We start from the raw sequence: 23,219 nt of genomic DNA, 5'->3' as shown, positions 1-23,219 counted from the left end.
AATCATAAAGGCAACCAGCTGACAAAGTGTCGTTTCCAAAAAGAACAGCAGACTTCAATTGACTTGACTTATTCATTGGGGGTCCCTTTTTGGATATTCCTTACTCTGCTCTCAGAAGTGTTTTAGCATCTTCTATGATCTGAAACAGATTGTTTAAGAAAGTGTAACTTCTATGCTAAGCCTGTACAAGAGCACAAAGATGGTCAAGTTCTCCATCAGGTAGTAACTTACTGACCAGCTTCACATGCTAACAGACATTAAGATGTAGTGAGTTATGTTGTGAAATGCATGAGTTGTGTCCTGATGTTTGAAGACCGGCTAATTCAAGATCTTAATAATTACTTGTAAGAATAATCACTTGTAATCGCAATAATTACTCGTAATAATGTTAATAATAATACTATTGCACAGTGACAATTCTTCCAGTTCTGACAGTAATGGAAAGCTGACCTCCTCTGCTGGGGAACAATGGAAATCAGAGGTGAGAACTCACAGTGGATCTTTGAATTATTCATGAGCTCATACATGTCACTTGCATCTCTAAGTTAAACAAACAAAAAAACACGAATGTGTAATAGCACATTAGTGATGCAAATTACAAAAAGGCAGGCTTTATTCTGGTTTAGTGAAGATTTTCATAATTCAGTCCAAATAGCACTTTTACCAAGAGTGAAGTGCCTGTTTTTCATTTTTTACAGTTGTTAGCATTCATTTACTTAGCCAGGTCAACATTTTGTGCATCTTTATTTCACTGAGCTTTGATTTACGCATTTTTGTCAGATTCTAATGCACACCAGTGACATTAATTAAATCACTCTCATAATTTCTCTGAGATGCAATTTGAGTGGGGTTGTATCATTTGTACACTTAAAATATATGAACTCAATATATGCACAAATAAGGGGAAACAGTTTTTTAAATCTACTGCAAAAATATGAGAGAGAAAAAGGAATGAGGCAAATGTGGTTGAAATGTTAACATTGGGGAATTCTTTGCACTGTTCTTGCAGCTTTTTGGTAAATCTGAAATTATGCCAAGATAAAATATTAAAAGAGGAAAATTACATTGCAACTCAATCTGCCATTCCACTGAATGAGCATGGGCCATGGAATGAGAGAAGATGGGATGGGATGTGAGAGCCTCAGTTAGCTGTAGTTAACACTTCCCTCCAAGCATGAGCATCATGCCATGCTGAGTGCGAGTCTAGGGTTTTAATACATATAATTTTTGTGTCTATTTTTTAAAATTTGCATATGCATTTTTATTATATAGTATATATTACACATTTAGGCATACAAATTGTTAAACAGGATTATAAAACTCTATATACTACATTTCAAGGGTGATTTAAGGTTTTCAAGGGTGATTTTGGCTGTGTATGATTTTTGCTTTATGTGACAACTTTAGGTCTTGTCCCTAAGCAAGATGTGACTACACTGAACTCTCAGTTACAGGTAAAGAAAGAAGTTACATGAATGAATGAGTTAACATTTTTATCTGGATGGCTACTATATACTCACAAAAGCAAGAGAATGAAAACTCTGTCTGATTCAGCATTCCGTTCCCTTTTCTGCGCCCTTTGTCCCCTTTTTAGCATCTGCCACCACTAAGAGGCCACACCCTTAAAGTGCTCTGGTGCCCCTGGTCACCGAATGAAAACATCCTATAAACTTAATGTGCTACACGTCCCAGGAATATATTGAGGGGAAAAAATGCTGTCTGAGAAAAGTAACAAAGAAAAGGAAATCTGACAAATCTGAGTTATTAGTGGGAAGAAGTCTTTGGTCTGGGGCAGTTCCTGTAGCTCTTTGATTATTAATTATGCTGACATACTTACTCCATTTATTTCTTGCCCATTTTAACCTCTGCTACCATGAGTTCAAGTTAACATTTACTCTAACATGTCAAGCCTATTACAGGTACACTATGTATGTTATAACATGGACAAGCTTGGCCAAGGACATTTTTATTATATGTCAGAATATGCATCTTTTGGAGGTTTGATTGTTCTTGTAGCTGTTGTTTAGACTTTGAAATAAATGTGAAATGTAGTCAAAAGGGTCTAGGGCTAAGATTTGGAAGATCTGTTATAAACTATATGTTTGCCAAGTTACAAAATCTCTCTATGCTTCATTTTCATTATTTGTAAAAGGCATGAAGATTATTCACTGACTTAATAATTACTTTTGGTCACAGTCATCGCCCGTGAAAGGTTAATGGCAATATGTCCTACCTAGCTCACAGATTTGTGGTAAGGACCAAAAGAGATGTTTACGAAAGCACTTTATAATCTCTGAAGCATGACATAAATACAACAAGAGACTAGCTGCAATGGTTGATTTTATGTATCATCTTGACTGGGCAGGGAGTGCCCAGATATTTGGTTAAACATTATTCTGGGAGTGTCTGTTGAGGGTGGTTTCTGGATGAGTAACTGGAAATGGAAGTATACCATCAGCTCTCCAGCTTGTAGATCTTGGGACTTTTCAGCCTTTATAATCACATAAGTCAGTTCTCCTTATAATAAATTAGATAGCTAAGAAGATGGCAAATGGATAGGTAGATAGATCAATTGATCTCCTGTTGGTTATCCTATTATTATATATCATATATGTAAATTAACATATGTCATATATATCTCCTATTGGTTCTGCTTCTCTGGACAACCCTGAATATACTAGCTGTGAGAAATATTTATTTGTTATACCTGTTAGCTGGGTAAATTAGAAGAATGACTAGTGAACAGTTGTGTCAATCAAGCAGTTTCACCATAGTATCTATGCCCAGTGATCAGTCTGAAAATTCTGCACCCTTCTCCACTATATCTTAAAATTATGAAAAAGGCTGATCTGAGGTGGTATAGGACCATCTGAGCTTATTTCTGGAACCGTCCATTTCCACTCAGCTTGTCCTCTTTGTCCCTAGACTGCTTCACAGTCACGTAAAAGAAAAGGAAATGAGATTTCATGGTTTAAAAAATGAGAAATCACAAAGCACCATATTAAGCATAAATTAGCATTATGAATCCAATTTATCTCACTGTGATGATGTCTCATGTATTTCCTCTTCCTTTGGAAAAGGTTTCTGTTTGTACCCGGTCATTACCTCCTCCTCACAGTGGTATTTGTTTTCCATTAAGATAGCTTGTAATAATCATATGCCAGCTACTGCCTTCACAGGCTTTTTGTTGTTTTCATTGTCCTTAAATCTTACCTAGATTAGGCGTTTAAGACATTAAATGCCCTAGGACAAAGTTAAGTAAGGAAATACCAGCAGAGGCACAATCTCCATCAGTGATAATGAAACATCGCCACAGTTTGATTCACTCGCAGGACTACATTTCTATTGATATAATGGTTCTTGTCAAACACAATGGATTAAACTGGAAGGGGAAAAAAGGTCTAAGTTAGTCTGCCCTCTAGTGTAGTTTACTGGTTCCTAAAATAAACTGGAGGAACGTGTCCTGGAAACTGACTGAGCAATTCTGTCAGGATGGCAAGTTGCCATCTTCACCAGCACCAGATTGTCACAGCTCCCTCCTCTGCGGGAGCTACAGACATTTCTAGCATTAGGTCACATTTCTAACCTAGTTTTCAAAAGAAACGCATATGAGCCGCACCCTCCTGGACCTGCGCCTGCTTTAAGTCAGCATTACATGGATATCCTTGACCAGGGTTTTTGCCATTTGCTACCATTTCAGGAGAGCAGGGATGCAAATAAATAAAAAGACATTTCTGAGGTCAGACATGAGGGCTTTAGGATTGGCTTCTGGAATGGAGCTATTTGGTCTAAGCACTGTTATTAGTGTGAGCTAATCTCTTTGGGACAGTCTGGGCCGTCTACAAAATAAAGCACCCTGTCCTTGCCTGGCTCTCTGAACATGAGCTTGCTGCAGTATGGATCCCATGCTGGATTCCGGGGGCCATGTTAGCAGCACAGAAACATCTTTGTGTTCCCTGTTTTATATCTTCCTTCGATTTCTGCTTTAGAGCTGGGAACAAAAATGCCGTGGGGGAGAGTTTTTTGCAAAATCTGCAGTTTATACCCTACCACATAAACACTCCCTTGCTTTTTTAAAAGAAAGTCTAATTCTTGCAATTGGTGTACTTGCATAGGTCTGAGAGGTTTTCTGTGACACATCAATTTCTAAGTGATTTCAAACAAATAAATACAATGTCAAATTACCTTTTAAAAAAAATTTCAAGGTCCCATGTACCTATTTACCTGGAAAACTCAAATTACCTAGTTGATCACTATCTTGCCTATACTTCCTTGCTCTTTCCACATTCCCTTAGTCCATGTCCCAAAGATATGTTTCTAAGTAGCAATATTTTGTTTCCAGGCACCCCTCCAATCACTACTGATTTCAGGAAATAGCAGGTTCTGACTTCCAAAAATAAAAGAAATAAAGCAAATACCTTTTATATGTAAATGATATATACATACACACACAAACATTCTAAAGTCTGCAAAATGTGAGAATATTCTTCTATTTATATTTCTGTTGTCGTAGCTAGCAGTTCAGCTGGGCTAATTATGACCCAATGGCCCACCAGCCCCCAATCCGACTGCACCATCACATGCTACCTGATATCTCATTGACATAAGGGCTTCCTTAAACCATCAAGTTGGGTTCCTTCACAGTAGAAGTGAAAATACAATTTTGGTCTATTTTCTAATTGTTCATCTTTGACAGTAAAATAACCATAGGATCTCAGGCTCTAACATTACTTTTTAAGCTGAATGGAGATTAATGAAAAAGAAGAGGCAATGTGAAGAACAGACAAAGCACTAAGAATCAAGAGACCTGGATTCTAATTGTGTTCCTGTCACCAGCTAGCCTGTTCACTTGAGCAGGTCACTTCACTGTCTGGAGTCTTCTTTTCCTCCTCTGTGACAGGTGGGCTGGACCTAGATGAAATCAGAGGTATCTGAACCTTCATCACCAAACTGCCTGCTCTGATCGCATCTGTGCCTTCACATCCACATCTGTGTTTCAATGTGTTTCAGACTAAAAATATAACAGATCTAAGTTTACCAATACCGGGACAGTTTTACCCAAATACCATGTTCTCACTGATGCTGGTTCTCGGTCTAATCCACACCCATGGCATGTTTGCCATTTGCTGTACTGATTTTCCAGCTTTTTTTCTTTGCCCAAGTCTCTGAAAGACATTATGAGCTTAATCATTGTTCTAAAGGGAAGATGAAAGATTGAAGGCTCTCTGATTAGCATTTTGCATATTTTTTTCCTCAGAATTTCGAAAGCACATAAAACTCACTCCCTATCAGCATTTCCCTTTGCCCCTTTAGTTGGCTGACATGTGACTTTCAAGTCATTTTCGGAAATCTGAAACCTGTTAGAGATCACAGATGCCAAGATCTGCACGATTGCTATAGTTTTGGCAGAATCTGCTTTTTTAAGACAACAAAGGCAATAAATAGAAAGCTGCTTTTCTCCTACTCTATTCTTTTCCAAAAGAAAAAAAATGTCTTTGTGGATGCATGGCATTTAATAAGATTTTTAGACCTTCTTGGTTTACACTGTTTTTGTCCTTAGTTTTTACTCAAAATAGCATTTGGGCTTTTCATCTTGAGAACTGCAAGCTTATTCCTGTTACCAGCTCCCCTTTAAGAACAAGCTTCATATTCTCTTTAATATCTGTGATTCTCTGGAATAAAACTAATCATGTAAGTGTCAATAGTTGGCAGCAGTAAAAATGTTTCTGCCAATATGAACGACTATTTGACTAATCTGAACCCTAACCCTGGCCAATCCTCTTACTCTTCGTGCCATTTAAGTCAGCTTCTAAAGAGGCCCCGAAAAATCTACAAAAGAAGTATAGTTTTATAAATAAGCACTGTAGATGAAAAGAAGGAGCTATGACATATGACTTCAGGTTTGGGGAAAGGGAGGCATGTGAAACCTTCAAGATTGGGTACAATTTTAATGGAGAGAAACAGGAGAGACAGAAGTGGGGCAGGAATATTAAAAGCAAAGGTGAGGAGATAAGAAAGGGACAGACAGCTTGAAGAAGAGCCAGTTCAGCTTTGTTACAGCGTGTAACACCTGAGAGGCGGCGTTAGAAAGGTGATCTGTATTAGATTGAAAGGATGCAAGAGTGGGAAGTGGTCTGTACTTCCTCAGCGAACAAGAAGGGTGCCCTGAAGGGAGAAACAGGGACCACCCAGGACCCCTACAGGCTTGGGACACCCCCCAGAATGGCACCAGTAGACCCAGCCAGTTCCAGGAACCAGAGGGGGGCCCTGAGGTGTGGGACCCAGAGGAGGGGCCCCAGTGGCCCAGGACTAAGGGCAGTGCATTGCGGGATACCATAGGGAAGGAACAGTAAGTTCTGAAGAGTGCACACAAAGCAGAGAGAGAGGCATTGAAGACGGCATCAAAATTCTAAGCCTGAGGACTGAGCCATCTCTCGTGTCATTTGCCAGGTCCTCCCCTTCTCTTCTTTTTTTTTTTGCGGTACACGGGCCTCTCACTGTTGTGGCCTCTCCTATTGCGGAGCACAGGCTCCGGACGCGCAGGCTCAGCGGCCATGGCTCACGGGCCCAGCCACTCCGCGGCATGTGGGATCTTCCCGGACCGGGGCACGAACCTGTGTCCCCTGCATCAGCAGGCGGACTCTCAACCACTGCGCCACCAGGGAAGTTCCCTTTCTCTTCTTAACAATGTCTTAGGCCATTTTCACCTCTGAGAACTTTCAACAAAATGAAATAAAATAAATGTGACTAAGGCAAATTATTTAACCCTTCTATGCCTCAATTTTTTACCTGTAAAATGGAGATATTAAGTTTTTACATGTTTATTAAAAGCATCAAGTTACTCTTTGTGGATCAGAACAGTACCTGGCACAGAGTAAGAGCTACTTAAGTGGCTGTTAAATACATAATGTCTTACTTTTTCAGAATCTTCCTTCGCATATAAACAGCACAAACAGGGGGAGCTGAAGAATCTCACAGGTGAGCACAATATTAGAGCCCCAATGGCAACCACATTACCTTATCCTTCCAGAAGCTCCTCTTCCTTTCCTTGGGAAAGGGGACAAGGGGGAATAGAATTTCAACCCACCTTTAATATCAAGTCTTCATGTAAATTTGTATCACCTCTAATTAATATTTTAGCTGATAGCCAAATTCAAATGCATACTGTCTCTTCCTTCCAAGGCTTTGTGCTGTTACAACTCAGATCTCAGGGTTTGGTGTACTGTTTGTGCCTGCAATGGGACACAGTGAGCTAAGACTTCTTTCTCTCCTCCTGCCATAGCAGTGATCCCACTTCGCACACCTCTATGTCAGTCTGCCCTTGTTAGATGGGAAGTTCCTCGAGATCTGGGGCTGGGTCATTTTCATCTCTCTATTCCTCAGAAGTGGTCAGCGCTGGGTTTACACAAAGCACATATTTGACAGTTATTTGAGCAAAACTGATAGGAAAAGCACACAAATGACATGTGTGTACAAATACTTTCAAGTAGATGAACAACTAGTTTTCTTTTAAAAACCAGAAACAGTCTGTGTGAGAGTATATGGCTGGGCCCTTCATGTGTGACACCATCTGAATCACCTGTTTTGTCTGAAGACTAAACTTTTAACCTCAGCCCCACATCACAGCCCAACGTAATGATGTAAATGAAGCCATGTGGTCGAGCAGGCCTAACAAATAGCAGTCTCGTTTCTCCTGTTGCTTTAAACGCTTGAAGTTTCACATGACTGCAGACTGTTAGAATTATTTGGAATATGTTTCCAAAGCCTTGCCTCTGCCCTCTTTGGAAATAAGTCACATCCAGCTGCAGTTCCTGCCACATCACAGTATAGATGAAACACATGCAACTTTGTTTTCTATTAACATAGAAAAATCCGAGTCCTGGATCCTGAGCAAGCATCTGTAATATCACAGGGACTTAAAGAAGAAAAGACTTTGGAAATCAGATGGTACAGTTCCTTACTTTTCCTGATGAAGTTCTATAAACAGAGGGGGGAAAGGTAGCTGACCTACTTATCCACAGGGCTCAGTAAGTCACATTGCAAGGAACGTGTAGATGACTGAGGAGATGAATTTTTAGTTCAGATACTATATACGGGATTTTCATCTGGGAATAGAAGTGTTAATATTAAGCTTTGTGGATTGCTGTTGTTGTTGTTGAAATACCCCCACCGCTTTTTTAAAATTGGTTTCTGCTATTTCATTCTCTCCTGGTTTTCGTCCCGATTTCTGGCCTCGTTTTCTGAACTTGCATCCTTTCCCTCCTAGTGTCCTATAAATATTGATGATCTCAAGGATCATATTGATATCTTTTTCTCTTCATGCTCCAACTCCCTCTCTCTTCACGAGTCCAGCCATCCCCATGGCTTCAATGACCTCTGTACTTTGATGTTCCCTAAAAGTCAGTTTCCAACCCAACACTATCCTCCTGAGCCACAGACTCTTTTTTTTTTTTTTTTTGCAGTGCGTGGTCCTCTCACTGTTGTGGCCTCTCACGTTGCGGAGCACAGGCTCCGGACGCGCAGGCTCAGCGGCCATGGCCCACGGGCCCAGCCGCTCCGCGGCATGTGGGTTCCTCCCGGACCGGGGCACGAACCCGTGTGCCCTGCATCGGCAGGCGGACTCTCAACCACTGCACCGCCAGGGAAGCCCCACAGACTCTTCTGTGTTGAAGGATATCTCCACTTGAATATCTTCCAAAAATGTCACATTCGGGGTACAATGAAAAGATCTTCAACATGGCATCGAGGATGCTCATAATTTGACCCTGGTTGCTCTCTGGGCTCCTGTTTCACCTTGCTTCTGCTCACCTCTCCCCGACCATTCTTTACAAGCCAACTTGCATTACTTTGAACACATTCATTTGAACTTGAACTCATTCCTTTGTATATGTTCCCTTTCTGCCTGGAAGCCTCCTGCACCTGGTTAACTCCCACTCAATTTCCAAGTGCAGCTCAAAGGTCATCTCCTCCCAGATGTCTCCCTGCCTCTCAAATCTGCTCAGTGCCTCTCTCATGTCTCACATGTTGTCCTGGACCAACTCTGCTACATCACTTACCCCAGTTCTATATTTCTTAGGGAGTGCACTTCTTGACGTTAGAAACAATGCATTGAGCTTTGTTTCTGTAGAGCTGATTGAGCTTAGATCCATTCCTGACACATGACAGATTTTCAACTGATGGCTGTCAAGTTATTAAGAGAATGAAAGATGAATCTAAAAAGAGGCCCAGACCCTTTTAAGCCAGGTTATTATTTTTTTACAACATTTTATTTTGATATAATTTAAAGCTTACAGGAAAGTTGTAATATACTATTACAAAGAACTCCCATAGATGTCTTATCCAGATTCATGAATTGTTTATACTGCTTTATGATTCTCTCCATCTGTATCCATACTATTTCTAAACCATTTGGGAGTAGGTTGAAAACATCATGCCCCTTTACCTCTAAATACTTGAGTGTGCATTTTCTAAAAGCAAAGATATTCTCTTATATAACCACAGTGAAGTTATCAAAATCAGGAAGTTTAATGTTCATATAATACTGTTATCTAACTCATAGTCCATATTCAAATTGTGCCTACAATGTCATTTGTTTATAGCTATTTTATAGCTACTATTTTCCAGTAATGTCTTTTATAGCTTTTTTTTCCTGATCCAACCCAAGATCAAAACATATTTTACTGTGATTTCTCCCTCGTCTCCTTTAATCTGGAGTTCTAGTCCCTGAGCCTTTCGTTTTTGACCTTGACATTTTTGCAGAATATATCCTAGTTTTTTTTAATAGGCTGTCCTTTAATTTGGGTTTTTCTGGTACTGCCTAATTATTAGATTCAGGTTATGCATTTTTGCAAGGAAATGTTGCTGCATCCTTCTCAGAAGATGCTATCAGTATCTTCTGTCCAGTATTGGCCATACTAGCCTTGATCACTTAGTTAACATGGTGTCTGTCAGTTTTCTCCACTGTGAAGTTACCATTTTTCCCTTTATAATTAAGAACGATTAGGAGGGGTGGGACACTTTGAGACTACATTAATATCCTGTCTGTTGTAAAACTTTTAGTTTTACTGCCCACTGATGATTTTCTAATACCACCATTCTACCTTTACTTGCATGGCATTTAGCTATAAAGAAGAGTGTTCCATTTACTCCTCCCACTGGTTTATTTTTTCATTAATTTATTTATAACAGTGTGGATTGGTCAATTCTCACTTTATGCACATGAAGTATATCATTATTTATTTTGATGTTCAAGTTGTCTCTGACCTGCTCAGTGGGAGTCCCTTCCTTTGGACTGGTCCCTTGGTCCTTTTGACATCCCCCTCAGTATTCTCTGCACAGTTCTTTACTGTCAGGCACAAAAAGATATTCTAGGGGAAGCTGTTTTCCCTTGCATAACACTGGAGTTAACCAGTTTTTCGGGTTCTTTTTAAAAAATAACCTTTACTAAGGCAAAACTTACATACAATAATGTGCAATAATTTTGACTATATGGTCCAATTGCCATAATCAAGTCCTTTTCATCACCTCAAACTTTCCTCCGCCTCTTTGCTGTTAATCCTTTCCTCTTCTCCTCAGTACCTGGCACCAGCTGATCTGTTTTCTGTCACTGTAGTTCCATCATTTATGGAATTTAAGGTAAACAGTATCATACAGTGCCCACTATTTTATATCTAGTTTCTTTCACTCAGCAAAATGCTTTTGAGATTTATCCATGTTGTTTTTTGCATCAGCTGTCTATTCCCTTTTATTGCTGAATAGTATGGATATATCACAATTGGTTCAAGGTTACTGTGAAAAAAATGCTATGAACATTCACATACTAGTCTTTCTGTGGACATAGGTTTTCTTTTCTCTGAGAAAATACATATGGGAAGTGTTTGCTTACCTTTCTAAGAAACTACCTAACTTTATCCATTTTGCATTCCCACCATTTTGTATCCCCACTGGTGATATGTAAGAGTTCCAGTTGCTCCATATCCTAGCCAATCAATAATGGATATTGTCAATATTTTTAACTTTAGCTATTCTAGTGCATGAGAACAATCATTTTATCATGGTTTTAATTTGCATTTTCCTAAAGATTAATGATATTGAGCATTTTTTGATATGTTTATTTTCCATTTCTATATCTTCTTTGGAGAAGTGTCTGTCCAAATTTTTTTTCTCACTTTTTAACTGATTTGTTTCTATTCTTGTTATGGAGATAGAAGTATTCTTTGTATATTCTGGTTGGAATCCTTTATCAGACATATGTTTTGAAAATATTGTCTCCCAGTCTGTGGCTTGCTTGTCCATTTACAAAGCCAAAAGTTTTGTAGGGCAAATTTTTGAATTTTGATGAGGTAACTTCTTTATTTTATTTTACAGTTTATGATTATGTCCTGAGACATTTTTGTCTCACCTAGGTCAGAAAAGTTTCTCCTACTTTTTTCTAGAAGTGTTACATTTTTAGCTCTTATGTTTAGAACGATGATACATCAAATCAATAATTATATATGGTGTTAGGATCTTTTTCTTCCATTTGATACCTAACTGTTCCAACACCATTTGTCGAAAACATTATTCTTTTTCCATTAAATTATCTTAGCAACTTTGTCAAAAATCAACCATATGTCTATATCTGTACCTGGACTCTCTATTTTGTCCCTATTCTGCCTTTGCCTTGTTTTAGTATCAGTAATTCCAGCCTTCTAAGATGAGTTAGAAAATACTCTATCCTCCTATTTTCTGGAAGATTGAGTAAAAATAGTATAATTTCTTCATTAACTGGAAGAAGTCACCAGTGAAGTCATTTAAGCTTGGGGATTTTTTGATGGGAAAGTTTTTAACTATGAAATCAATTTATTTAGAGATTATAGGACTATTTAGGTTATGTTTTGCATTTAAGTAAGCTCTGGCAGTATATTTTTAAAAATTGTTTCTTTTCCTCTAAGTTTTACATTTATTGGCATAAGTGTTTTCAAGTATTCCTTTATTATCCTTTTAATTAAATTCTATAGGATCGTTAGTGATGCTCTCTCTTCTCACTCCTGATACAGGTAATTTGTGCCTTGTGAATTTTTCTTCAATCTGTATGGAAACTAATCAATTTTATTGATCTTATTGACTTTTCAAAGAACAAGCTTTTTATGGTTTCTAACTCATTTACTCAACTATTATTTCCATCCTTCTGCTTATTTTACATTCAATTTGCTCTTCTTTTCATAGTTTCTAGAAGTGAAATCTTAAATCATTGATTTTGTTTTTTCTTTTCTAATAAAATTATTTAATCCTATAAATTCCTTTCTAAGTATTTCTTTAGCTCTATCTCACAAATTTTGATATATTGGCCTTTTATTATTATTTAGTTGTAAATTCTCTGTGACTGACTTTTGACCCATGAGTTGTTTAGAAATGTTTTGTTTAATTTCCAAATATTTGGGGAATTTTTTTTCATATATCTTTCTGCTAGCAATTTCTACTAAATTTCACTGTAGTTAGAGAACGTATTCTGTACAATTTAATCCTCTTCAATTTGTTGAGATTTGGTTTATGAATTAGCATATGGTCTATCTTGATGAATGTTCCCTGTGTACTGGAAAAGAATGTGTGTTTTTCTTTTTTAGGGTGGAGTATTCCATAAATGACCGGTCAAACCGCTTAATAGTTTTGTTCAAGGCTTCTGTTGCCTGACTTAATTTTTCTTTTTGTTTTATCAAATTCTTTGAAAAGAATGTTGAAATTTCAACTATAATTGGGATTTGCCTATTTCTGTTTTCAGTAGTTTCAGGTCTATTTCTGTTTTCAGTATTTTCAGGTTTTGGTTCATGAAACTTAATGTCCTTTCATTAGGTGTACATAAATTTAGGATTGTTATTTCTTCTTGATGTATTGACCTGTTTGTTATTTTGAAACGTCCCCGTTTATCCTTGGTAATATTTCCTGTTCTGAACCCTATCTTGTTGAATACTAATACAGCCATCTTTCTACTTCCGTATACACTATAGTCTGCCCACCACCAAAAATTTAGTTTCCATTTGTCACCATAAAGTTGATCCTCTTTACCCATTTCACCCTCCCCCTGACACCCCCTCCTCTCTGGTAACCACTACTTTGTTCTCTCTATCTATGTGTTATACCACATTTTCTTTATCCATTCGTCCATTGATGGACACTTAGGTTGTTTCCACATCTTGGCTATTTTAATTTGTCTTCATTTCTGAAAGATATTTTTAGAAATGCTGTTCCATTGTCTTCTCACCTGTACATAGTCTGACAAGAAGCACTGTAATTATTCTATATAATTCACTACTGGATTTATCTGACTTGGTCGTCAAGTGGTAGGGTCATGGAGAATAGCTCAGAAATGGATGATGAATTCATTTCTGAAATAATTTAGTAAATATAGGAGTGATCAGAAATTGCTTTATGAGGCTGGGAGGCAGTGGAGTGGTTGAGATATACAATGACTTCTTTCAGCTGAAGCTTCAAGCCTTAAAAATCCTCTTCCCTAAGGATGAGTCTTTTCATCTAGGAACTGACTATAACTACAAACATATATGATGAGAATTAACTATGTATGATACCAAGAAAAACAGCCTGTGCTGATGCTTCTCAATAGACACAGGAGAATTACTGAAGAAAGAAAAAAGGCTAAAAATGAAAAGTAAAGCTAATTACATCAATTATGAGGATTATTTATGTACAATATCTCTATGCATGCATATGCATCAAATTAATATTTTTGAAAATTCAGTTGTTTGCAGTCAGCTCTTTTCATGACTACTTATCCTTCCACTGCTTATATTCTAATATTTTATATTTAATACCAATATTAAACAATATGGGAAAAGAATGTTCCTACTCTCATAAAAAGAGTTTGGTGAATATAATGACTCTTCTTCTGTGATAAACATGTCTTTTCCAGTAGCCATTCTCTCTAAGGTACTTCAAATCCAGGTGGTTTAAGGCAATGGTTCTCAAACTTCAATGTACATAACAATTACCTGGAGAATTTGTTTTAAATGCAGGTTTCCTGCCCCTCTCCAAACATTCTGATTCAGTAAGAGAGTGAAACCCAAGAGCAAGTGTCAACAAGCACCCTTCTGAGGATTTTTATACAAGTGATCTGAAGAACACACTTTGAGAAACACTGTTGGGTTTGAATGGACCAAAGAATATATGCGGAGATTCAAGAGACAAGCTTTTTTTTTGCCATTCACTTCTTTCCTCTAAAAGGAAGTTGAGAGCAGGATTTGAGGAAAGTATTTAAGTAAAGCTTAGTTTTTTTATCTTTTATTCGGAGTAGTGTTGCAGATGATTGGTTACAGCTGTGACTGGATGAAGTATCGGACTCTTTACGTACGTTATCTCTGAGGCAGGTATTATTGTCTCATTCTGGCAAATTACAACCGAGAGATGTGAAGTAACCTGTCCAAGGTTATACAGCTAATAAATGTGACAGCTGGAATTCAACCCAGGGCTATGTGATCCAAAGCCTACGTCTTTTCTGCAGCCTCTGCCTACCCCTCCTCATCTTCCCTCTGTGCTGTTTCCAGAGACTGTAACCTTAGGAGTAACTAAAATATCTAGAAAGTTCCTTATTCTTATCTTGGAAAATGTATGTTGTTGAAATAAAATAAATAAAACCAAGAAAAACAGCCTTAAGAAGGAAAGAAAACTTTACAAAACTGACCAGAACATGCTGATTAATACTTCTCTCTCCATACTTATTACTCTGTATTGATGTTTACTGCGCAACATATCTTTCTTTCCCACTTAAAGTGGGAAAGCGAGTTTCTCTAGTCCAAGGTACATGTCTTATTTATCTCTGTTAACTAGCCCCCACTGCCAAATCACACTGACAAGTTGCCCTGTGGTAGATGCCAACACCTTACAAGAATGTCACTATTTATATGTACTAAGAGATATGGTTGAGGACATCGTTCATTATTATTCAATGAACATATTCTCTACATGACACCCCATAAAACAATTTTTTTTCAAACTGAAGTGTCAGGAAATTTTTTGCTTTTCCTCAGAAATTAGTATGCTCTCTTATGGACAATATGAATCATATAACTTTAAGAATTTATTTTTAGTGTTGCTTCGGTTTCCAGGAATTCAAGAGCCAAATCTGTGGCTCAGCTGAGTATTTCTGTTCTAAATCACCACTGATTTTGGTCTTATAATTTAATTTGTATTTTCCCATTTTTATTTTTTATTTCCTATTTAAATTTTGTATTCTTGTAGGTTATCTCAAATATCTTGTGAATAAATTGTAAATAAAGTCCCAGTGCCTAGCTTTGTTACTTAAGATCATACTAGCTTCTCGAACAGATAACCTCTCAAATCTTAACACAATAGAATTATATTTCTCACATTAATTTCCTTGGCTTAGTAGCTTTCCACACGGTTATTCAGGGTCCAGGCTCTTTTCGCCTTCTGTACCCTCCCTCCTCCAGGATCTTGGAGACATTGAGATTTAACCAGTATATGGGGATCAGACTGGAGGAAGGTACCTCCACCTCTATTCATGTTTCACTGTCAAGAACTAGAAACTAGTTTCCACTTATGTCAGGTGTGCTAGAAATCTAAGAGCTGGAAATCCTGAATGGGCAGCAGCCTCCCAGCACCGAACTGTATTCAATGGAGACGGAACACAAATCTATGCCGATCACCTAACTAGCCCCACTCTCAACTTAAAAATGTTCCAAAATATGTGTTGGATGATTTAAAGGGATACTTCCATAGCTAGAAACTCCTTATTTGGCAAAAGAGCCATTCTGTATATACACGCCCATGGACCTTGCATTATTCACATGTAATAGACATGTGTATAGTGCTTATACATGGTCATGCCTGTGAATGAAATTTCTTACATAAAACACACTAAAGTCAAGTGTCTTGTGTGACCTCAAACTGCCAATCGAAGTTTCTTGGTCACGGTCATGTAAGCCAACAGAAGGTGTTTGTTAATGACTGGCCTCCAGTTGCTTAATGGAGAACTATGGCCAGTAGGCTGAGCAGATGGCTGGATGATGGTGGGGGAGGTTAGGCTATATGGACCATGAACACAGGTGTCAGTGTGGTGGCAGGAGCTCTACAAAAGGCATCGTGATTCCTTCTAATCCTGCAAACTAACACAATGGGGTAGAGGACCTGAAGATGATCAGCAAAGTCAGACCAAAAAACATCAAATTACGACATGAGAAGGATCAAGAGCCCTTGAGTTTTCCTCGCCAGGGCTGCAATAACTTAAGAGCAAAGTTAATTCTGCAAAATGTCAGACCTTTATATTTTAGGTCAGATTCTGCATATACACAGAAACAGACTTGTCTAACTTTGTTATCAGGATCTTCAACATTTCCTAACACTTCCCCAAACACAGTCCTCTTCTCACATTAGGCCCTACTTCTTCTTAAAAATTATATTGGTTTAAAGGGAAAAAACTATCAAAAATAGAGCATTCTACTTTGGTTCCTTCAATATTCCTTTAGAAACCTAGAAACCACATCTTATCTGGGTTTATTTCTGCAATTGCTGCTCTCAAATCTCTGCTCCTATCCAAGGAGAAATACATAGACATTTCTTTGAGAGGATTCTACAGCTACGGCTGATAAAATTAATTATCATGATTTCACCTGCATTGGATTTCATCTGCAACTGTTCACAAAACAGTTGCACACATATTATTTCATTATATCCTTACAATAATCTTATAAAATAGGATTATTTCCATTTTACAGATGAGGAACTTATAAGGAAGTGGGCTGTTTTGCCCAAACACATTGTGAGTAGTAGAATGACCATACATCCCAGTTTTCCCAAGGCAGTCTTGGTTTATGCCTGTTGTCCTGGTGTATTAATAGCAGTCCCTTTCACCCTCAAAACATCCCAGTTTTGAAGACAGTCAATTATTGTCAATGGTGAATTCAGGACTAGATCATAGTTCCTTTGACACAAAGAGCATGGTTTAGTGCTCTTTTCACAATATCAAGTTGTTTCCAATTCTAACCAAACATCAGCATTAAGGGGTGTGGGGAGCACAACACTCCCTCCCTCCTTCTGGGTTGCTAGAAATTTATAGAGCAGAACGTTTAGTCAGAGAAGAACAGAACCATGATTTTCCCTTTCTAAGAATTGGGTTAAAGTAAGCACATTGGGATAAAGAAGGAAGGTTGTTCTTTCTTTAACCTCAAGGTAAGCTCCAACATTCATCCTGAGTTTGGAAATCATGTCAGCTCAATTTACAACTAAATTGGAAGAAAGTCCAGAGATTTTCCCCAGACTCATGAATCCATTGTTATTATTCAACACAGGTCTTTTTCTGCAGAGCTACATCAACAGCTAGTCTCATACCACTTCTATCATCCACTGAGAAGGTCCGTTAGTGACACAATTTCCTCATTGTTCCCCATACCACTGGGTAAGGCCAGAATGTGGCATATTTTTCTTTCCTCAAACAGTTAGTCATAGTAGCCAATTTAATGTCAATTAATAACTGAGTCATTTGCTGCCACATGCAAGAAGGAATGTAGCTACCTATCCGAGAATAAATGTGAAAACCAGACTATAATGATCTGGAAGCTGAACCCAGGTAGCGATGAGACAAACAGAAGGAATATGCTCTACCTTGCAACATGTTTTCCTTTCATTTCTTTATGCTCATCACTGGTTAAATGCCCCAGAATTCAATTCCTCTTTCCATCTGCACACCTTCAGGAGGAAGTGGCTCCCCATGAAGCAGGGAGGGAGAGCAAATCAAACAAATGGCAATAAAAAGCCACTTCATGAAGCCAGAATAGACTTCTGTCTGAAGGAAATGGCAGCACTGAAGCTTTTTATGAAAAGTACCTTTGTTCCAATAGTTTTTCAAGAACAAAAGTGTATCTTCACACTTTTGTCATTATATTTATGAACTGTAAATCCTCATTTTATGGAAACACTCCAGGATTTCAAACTCTTAAATCAACCTGGTAAATCTCCAACCTCAGGAGTTCAGTTCAAGGAAAACCCCTTCAAAGATACTGACATTTTATAAGGAACTTCGGGAAAAACAAACAATGAGAGTTTTCAATGTACATTTTTTTGTTACCCTGAAGGCTTGTCATGGGAGACAGCTAACATGTAGAAAGAATAAAGACTGCTGCTGAGACTGCATTTTCTGAGCCCCAGGTCAATATGACTTAAACAATAACAGTAAAATGGTCTCTCAGGAAATTTGGTCTGGGGCCCCTAACAAACCACCATTGTTTCCTTAGAGGACTATTTTACTTTTATATCAGGGTATCATGATGTTGGATATACAAGTAAACTTTTGAAAGGGAGAAAAATGACTCTTTAGAAAATCCATTTGCAATTGCAAAGTACTTTATAAATATTGTAAGCTTGAGGTTTCGCCTCCCTTAAAATATTTCCCATTCTCTGCTGGACACAGTCCTGTTATAGTGGTTGTATCTCCACAAAGTGTATGCCAACGTCCACTAATGACGCCATTTCAATACACCCAGCCTCACCAATGTTTAGCCAGCTGGTAGCCCACGTCAGCCAATCCAAATATTTCATTGTTGGATGAAATAGTTTCACAGGCAACCACAGGTCTTGGGCATGTGAATTTCATTAAGGCTTATTCCACAGACTAGGACAAAACAGAACACAGAGCAGTTTGCCCTGAGTTGCTGAGTGAGACTCATTGCAAACAATTTCCACCCATTCGCTGAACAGTGTCCAGAAAATTATGGTCCTCATGGAATTTTGAGTTGTGGAGGTATGTAGAAGTGATTAGAGTCCTGAGAGCCAGTAGAAACTGTGTCTTTGTCTGGTAGTGGGAAGGCCTTAGTTCATGAAGTGCTTAACAGAGGTGGAGGCAAGTGTCTGTTAATCCCCGAAATAAGAGAATACATAGAAACTATATAATGAAATGCCGTCTTCCTCTGGCCAGTGTACAGTGGTAGCTATGTCAGGCAGTAACGCTCTATTTCTGCAAGTCTACACTGAGCTCACTTAATGACATTATCAACAGCGTGTCCTACACTCACTCCTACATGGAGCATCTTCTGTGCTCTTGAATGAAAGACTCCCCTTTCATAAGCCACTATGGAAACACATCATTTCCCATAGCTTCTCCATGTTGTCATAACTGCTTTGGGGAATGTCTTTATCAGCCACTAGAGACTCAGCGCTGGAAGAGAATTCCAGGGCTATCCTTAGGTCTACTTACCGAGAGGGCTTTAATGTGCTCAGTGGTGTCACCAACACATAAAAACAGTCAAACACTTTTACCAATTCCTTTGGAAAGGGAGTGAAGAACCTTACAAGGGAACTGGGCTCAGACTCTGGAAATTCAAATTCAAAAAGTGTACAGACAACATGGAAATGCAACACTAGTGTCAGCTAGGAGGGGAACAGTCACAGAGAGCAAGGATGTTCAAACAATAAATCTGGTTTAGAAGAATCAGTGAGGTGTTGGCTACAGAGAGAAACTGGGGCCAAGAGTCAACCATAGGAGACTCTGTTTCCCTTTGCTGCTCCTGACCTGTGCGTGAAGTGTCTGGACACCCTCAGCAGAGTTAAGCATCCTCCACACCCACTCAAGGTGATGTCTCAGGCTTGAAACCTTCTATCAATGTGGACATATGCCCAATATTCTACTTTTCTTTGATTTTTATTATGTGTTTATGAATCTTGTCCCTGCACCCAAAATTATAATCACTTTAAGGTCACAAACTATATAAAATATGTCGTTTGGATCCCACATGAAACTTAACAGAGTACGCTGAAGGAAACAGAAGAGCAAAAACGTCCACGCATTCAATAGATTGAGTTCCATGAGGACAGATGCTGTAAGAGCTTTTCTGCTCACTGTTTTATACCCACGACTTGGCACAAAAATGCATAGTACATTTTTCTGTGGAATATGCCAGATTTGTCAAATGAATTTATGACTATTAATACATATCTGACAACATTTATATACTTCTACCTGCGTTTTAATGTATTAATACATAGTACCTATTTTCCCATTTAGTAACCTTTCTTCTATAACTGACTTGGCAGTTCGGCATTTATTGCACGAATGGACCATGCAAAATACTACACATGCTTTCCATCTTTTTTCATCTCCCTCATCTTGCTTTCTCTTTTTTCTGATGACCAGTCTCTTTAAAATTTCACATAGGAAAGTCTTCAGCCTTTTGGCTAGAAAAATTTTTTAAAGCCAAATCGCTTCTGAGGACAGCTGTGGGGTTTTTGATTGTTTTTTAAGAAAACATTGTAAAGTTTTGATGTGTTACATGTATTTATTTTAAACCTTCTTATTTTTGCATAATTATAGACACCTGCAGTTGTAATGGCAGACAGAGGTCCTGTGTACACTGTACCTAGTTCCCCTCACCCGCTGCCTGCAGGTGAGAATATCCTGCAAAACTACAGTACAGTATCACAACTGGATCTTGACGCTGATAAGTCAATATTCTGAACATTTCCATCAATTCCTCCTATTGTACTTTCACACATTCTCTTCCTTCATGTCCCGCTCCCTCCTTAAACTCTGGCAACCACTAATTTGTTCTCCATGTCTAAGTTTTGTCCTTGATGACTATTATATAAGTGGAATTATACAGTGTGCAAAAACTTTGGAGATAGGCAAGATAGGCTTTTTCACTCAGCATAATTCTCTGGATATTCACCCAGGTTACTTCTTTTTGCGGTATGCGGGCCTCTCACTGTTGTGGCCTCTCCCGTTGCGGAGCACAGGCTCCGGATGCGCAGGCTCAGCGGCCGTGGTTCACGGGCCCAGCCGCTTTGCGGCATGTGGGATCTTCCCGGACCGGGGCATGAACCCGTGTCCCCCGCATCGGCAGGCGGAGTCTCAACCACTGCGCCATCAGGGAAGCCCCCAGGTTACTTCTCGTATCAACAGTTCGTTCTCAGTTCTCTTACTGAGTAGTATTCCATGGTATGGATCTACCTCAATTTGCTTAACTATTCATCCATTGAAGGACATCTGAGTTGTTCCAGTTTGGGACTGTTATGAATAAAGCTGGTGTAAACATTCGTGTACAGGTTTTTGTGTGAACATGTCTTTATTTCTCTGGGATAAACAGCCTAGAGGGCAAAGGACAATTGTTGGATCGCATGGTAGTTGCATGTTTAGTTTATTAAGTAACTGCCAAATTGTTTTCCTGAATGGCTGTATCATTTTACTTTCCCATCAGCAGTGTATGAATGATTCAGTTTTTCCACATTCTTGTCATCATGTAGTGTTGTCAGTATTTATTTCAGCAATTCTGATAGGTGTGTAGGGATAGCTCGCTGTTTTTTTAAATTAGTCAACTGTGTTTTTTAGAGCAGTTTTAGGTTCACAGCAAAATTAAGTGCAGATTCTGGCGTTTCCACGTGCCCACTGTCTCTACACCACACTGGTACATTTGTTACAACTGATGAACCTACACTGACACATCATTATCACCTGAATGTTAGTGTTCGCTCTCGGTGTTGTACATTCTATGGTTTTGACAAATGTATAAGGCGTGTATCTGCTATTGTAGAGTCATACAAAATCGTTTCACTGCCATAAAAATCCTTTGTGCTCCACCTATTCATCCCTTTCTTTCTCTAACCCTTGGCAACCAATAATCTTACCATCTCCGTAGTTTTGCCTTTTCTAGGATGTCATGTAGTTGGAATCATACAGTATGTAGCCTTTTCAGTTTGGCTTCTTTCACTTAGAAATACGTATTTTCAGTTTGCTCCGTGTCTTTTCATGGCTTGATAGTTTACTTCTTTTTAGTGCTGAATAATATTCTGTTATCCAGATGTACCACAGTTCATTCACCTACTGAAGGGCTTTTGATTGCTTCCAAGTTTTGGCAATTATGGATAAAGTTGCTATAAATATTTATGCGTAGGTTTTTGTGTGCACATAAGTTTTTAATGCATTTGGAAAATACCAGTGAGTAAGACTGCTGGATCATATGGTAAGAAACTGCCCAATTGTCTTCCAAAGTGGCTGTGTACCATTTTGCATTCCCATCAGCAATGAATGAGAGCTCCTGTCGCTCCACATCCTCGCCAGCATTTGTTTGTCACTGGTTTGGATTTGAGCCATTCTAATAGGTAGGTAGTAGTATCTCATTATTGTAAGTCCCCTACATATGAACCTTCAAGTTGAGAACTTTCAAAGATGCGAACGTGCGTTTACATGTCCGATCACATAAGCTAGTTCCCATGTCCGGTGTACATTGTCACATGCGGGCATCCTCTATGAGTGGTTGTGCTTTTGTGTACTTTACTGTATGGTACTGTATAGAGTACAGTAGTACAGCATCTTTATTTCAAGCTAGATCTGCAGGAGGACGACTTCACTGAACTCCTTGCTGTGCAACACGAGGAGCTAACTAATGAAGACTTAACGGAATTGGAGGCACAGAGAAAGGATGAAGAGAGACAAGAGGAAGAAGTAACTGAAGAACCGAAGAGATTCACGCTATAGGAAATGGCAAGGGGATTTTCTTTATTTGAGGAGGCACTGCTAGTTTTTAAGACACAGGACCTGAAAGGAGAACAGTACATGAAGGTTACAGCAGCTGTTCAGAATGCAATCCCATGCTACCGTGTCATCTATGATGAGAAAAAAAGAGCTACTACTCAAACATCACTGGATTGTTTTTTCAAATGGGTAGAAAGAATTGAATCTAGCAAGGAACCAGAACCTGTGCCATCAATGTCAGGTGTGAGTGAAATTGCAGCTTGCCCTTCGTCCCCTATTGCTGACGATCCTTCAGCTCTACCATCTCCCACTTCTTCTCCCTCCTCCAGTTAGCAACTCTCCTTGCCTGTTCACTCGATGCCAGCCCCTGTATGCCAGCTGTTGTACTGCACTACTGTACTTTTCAAGGCACTGCACTGTAAGATTAAAAATGTTTTCTTTATTTTTTGTGTTTGCTTGTTTTTTATGTATTATTTGTGTGAAAGGTATTATAAACCTATTACAGTATGGTAGTATATAGCCGATTGTGTTAGTTGGGTACCTAGGCTAACTTTGTAGGGCTTATGAACAAATTGGACTTACAAACATGCTCTCGGAACAGAACTCGTTTGTATGTAAGGGACTTACTGTATTGTTTTAATTTAAATTTCCCTGATGATATATGATGTGAAGCATCTTTTCGTATGCTTATTTTCCATCTACATATCTCCTCTGGTGAGGTGTCTGTTAAGAGGTTTTTGCCCCTTTT

The 23,219-nt window shown here is 38.6% G+C and overlaps 1 protein-coding gene across 1 annotated transcript in view; it reads right to left on the bottom strand.

Annotated features, from left to right (window-relative positions):
• LOC111184682 (uncharacterized) overlaps window positions 1-23,219 on the bottom strand; it is a 334,205-nt gene that overhangs the window by 15,146 nt on the left and 295,840 nt on the right. The window contains 1 exon segment of the mRNA XM_089909095.1: window positions 1-23,219. This exon segment is cut by the window's left edge and continues 15,146 nt beyond it; it is cut by the window's right edge and continues 143,297 nt beyond it. The gene's annotated coding sequence lies outside the window, so the exon portion shown is untranslated.

Source organism: Delphinapterus leucas, chromosome 3 (assembly GCF_059928025.1).
Source record: "Delphinapterus leucas isolate spDelLeu-1000000601 "Yukka" chromosome 3, BTC_Dleu_Yukka2, whole genome shotgun sequence".
Lineage (NCBI taxonomy): Eukaryota > Metazoa > Chordata > Mammalia > Artiodactyla > Monodontidae > Delphinapterus > Delphinapterus leucas.
This window is presented reverse-complemented; position numbering and strand designations above follow the sequence as displayed.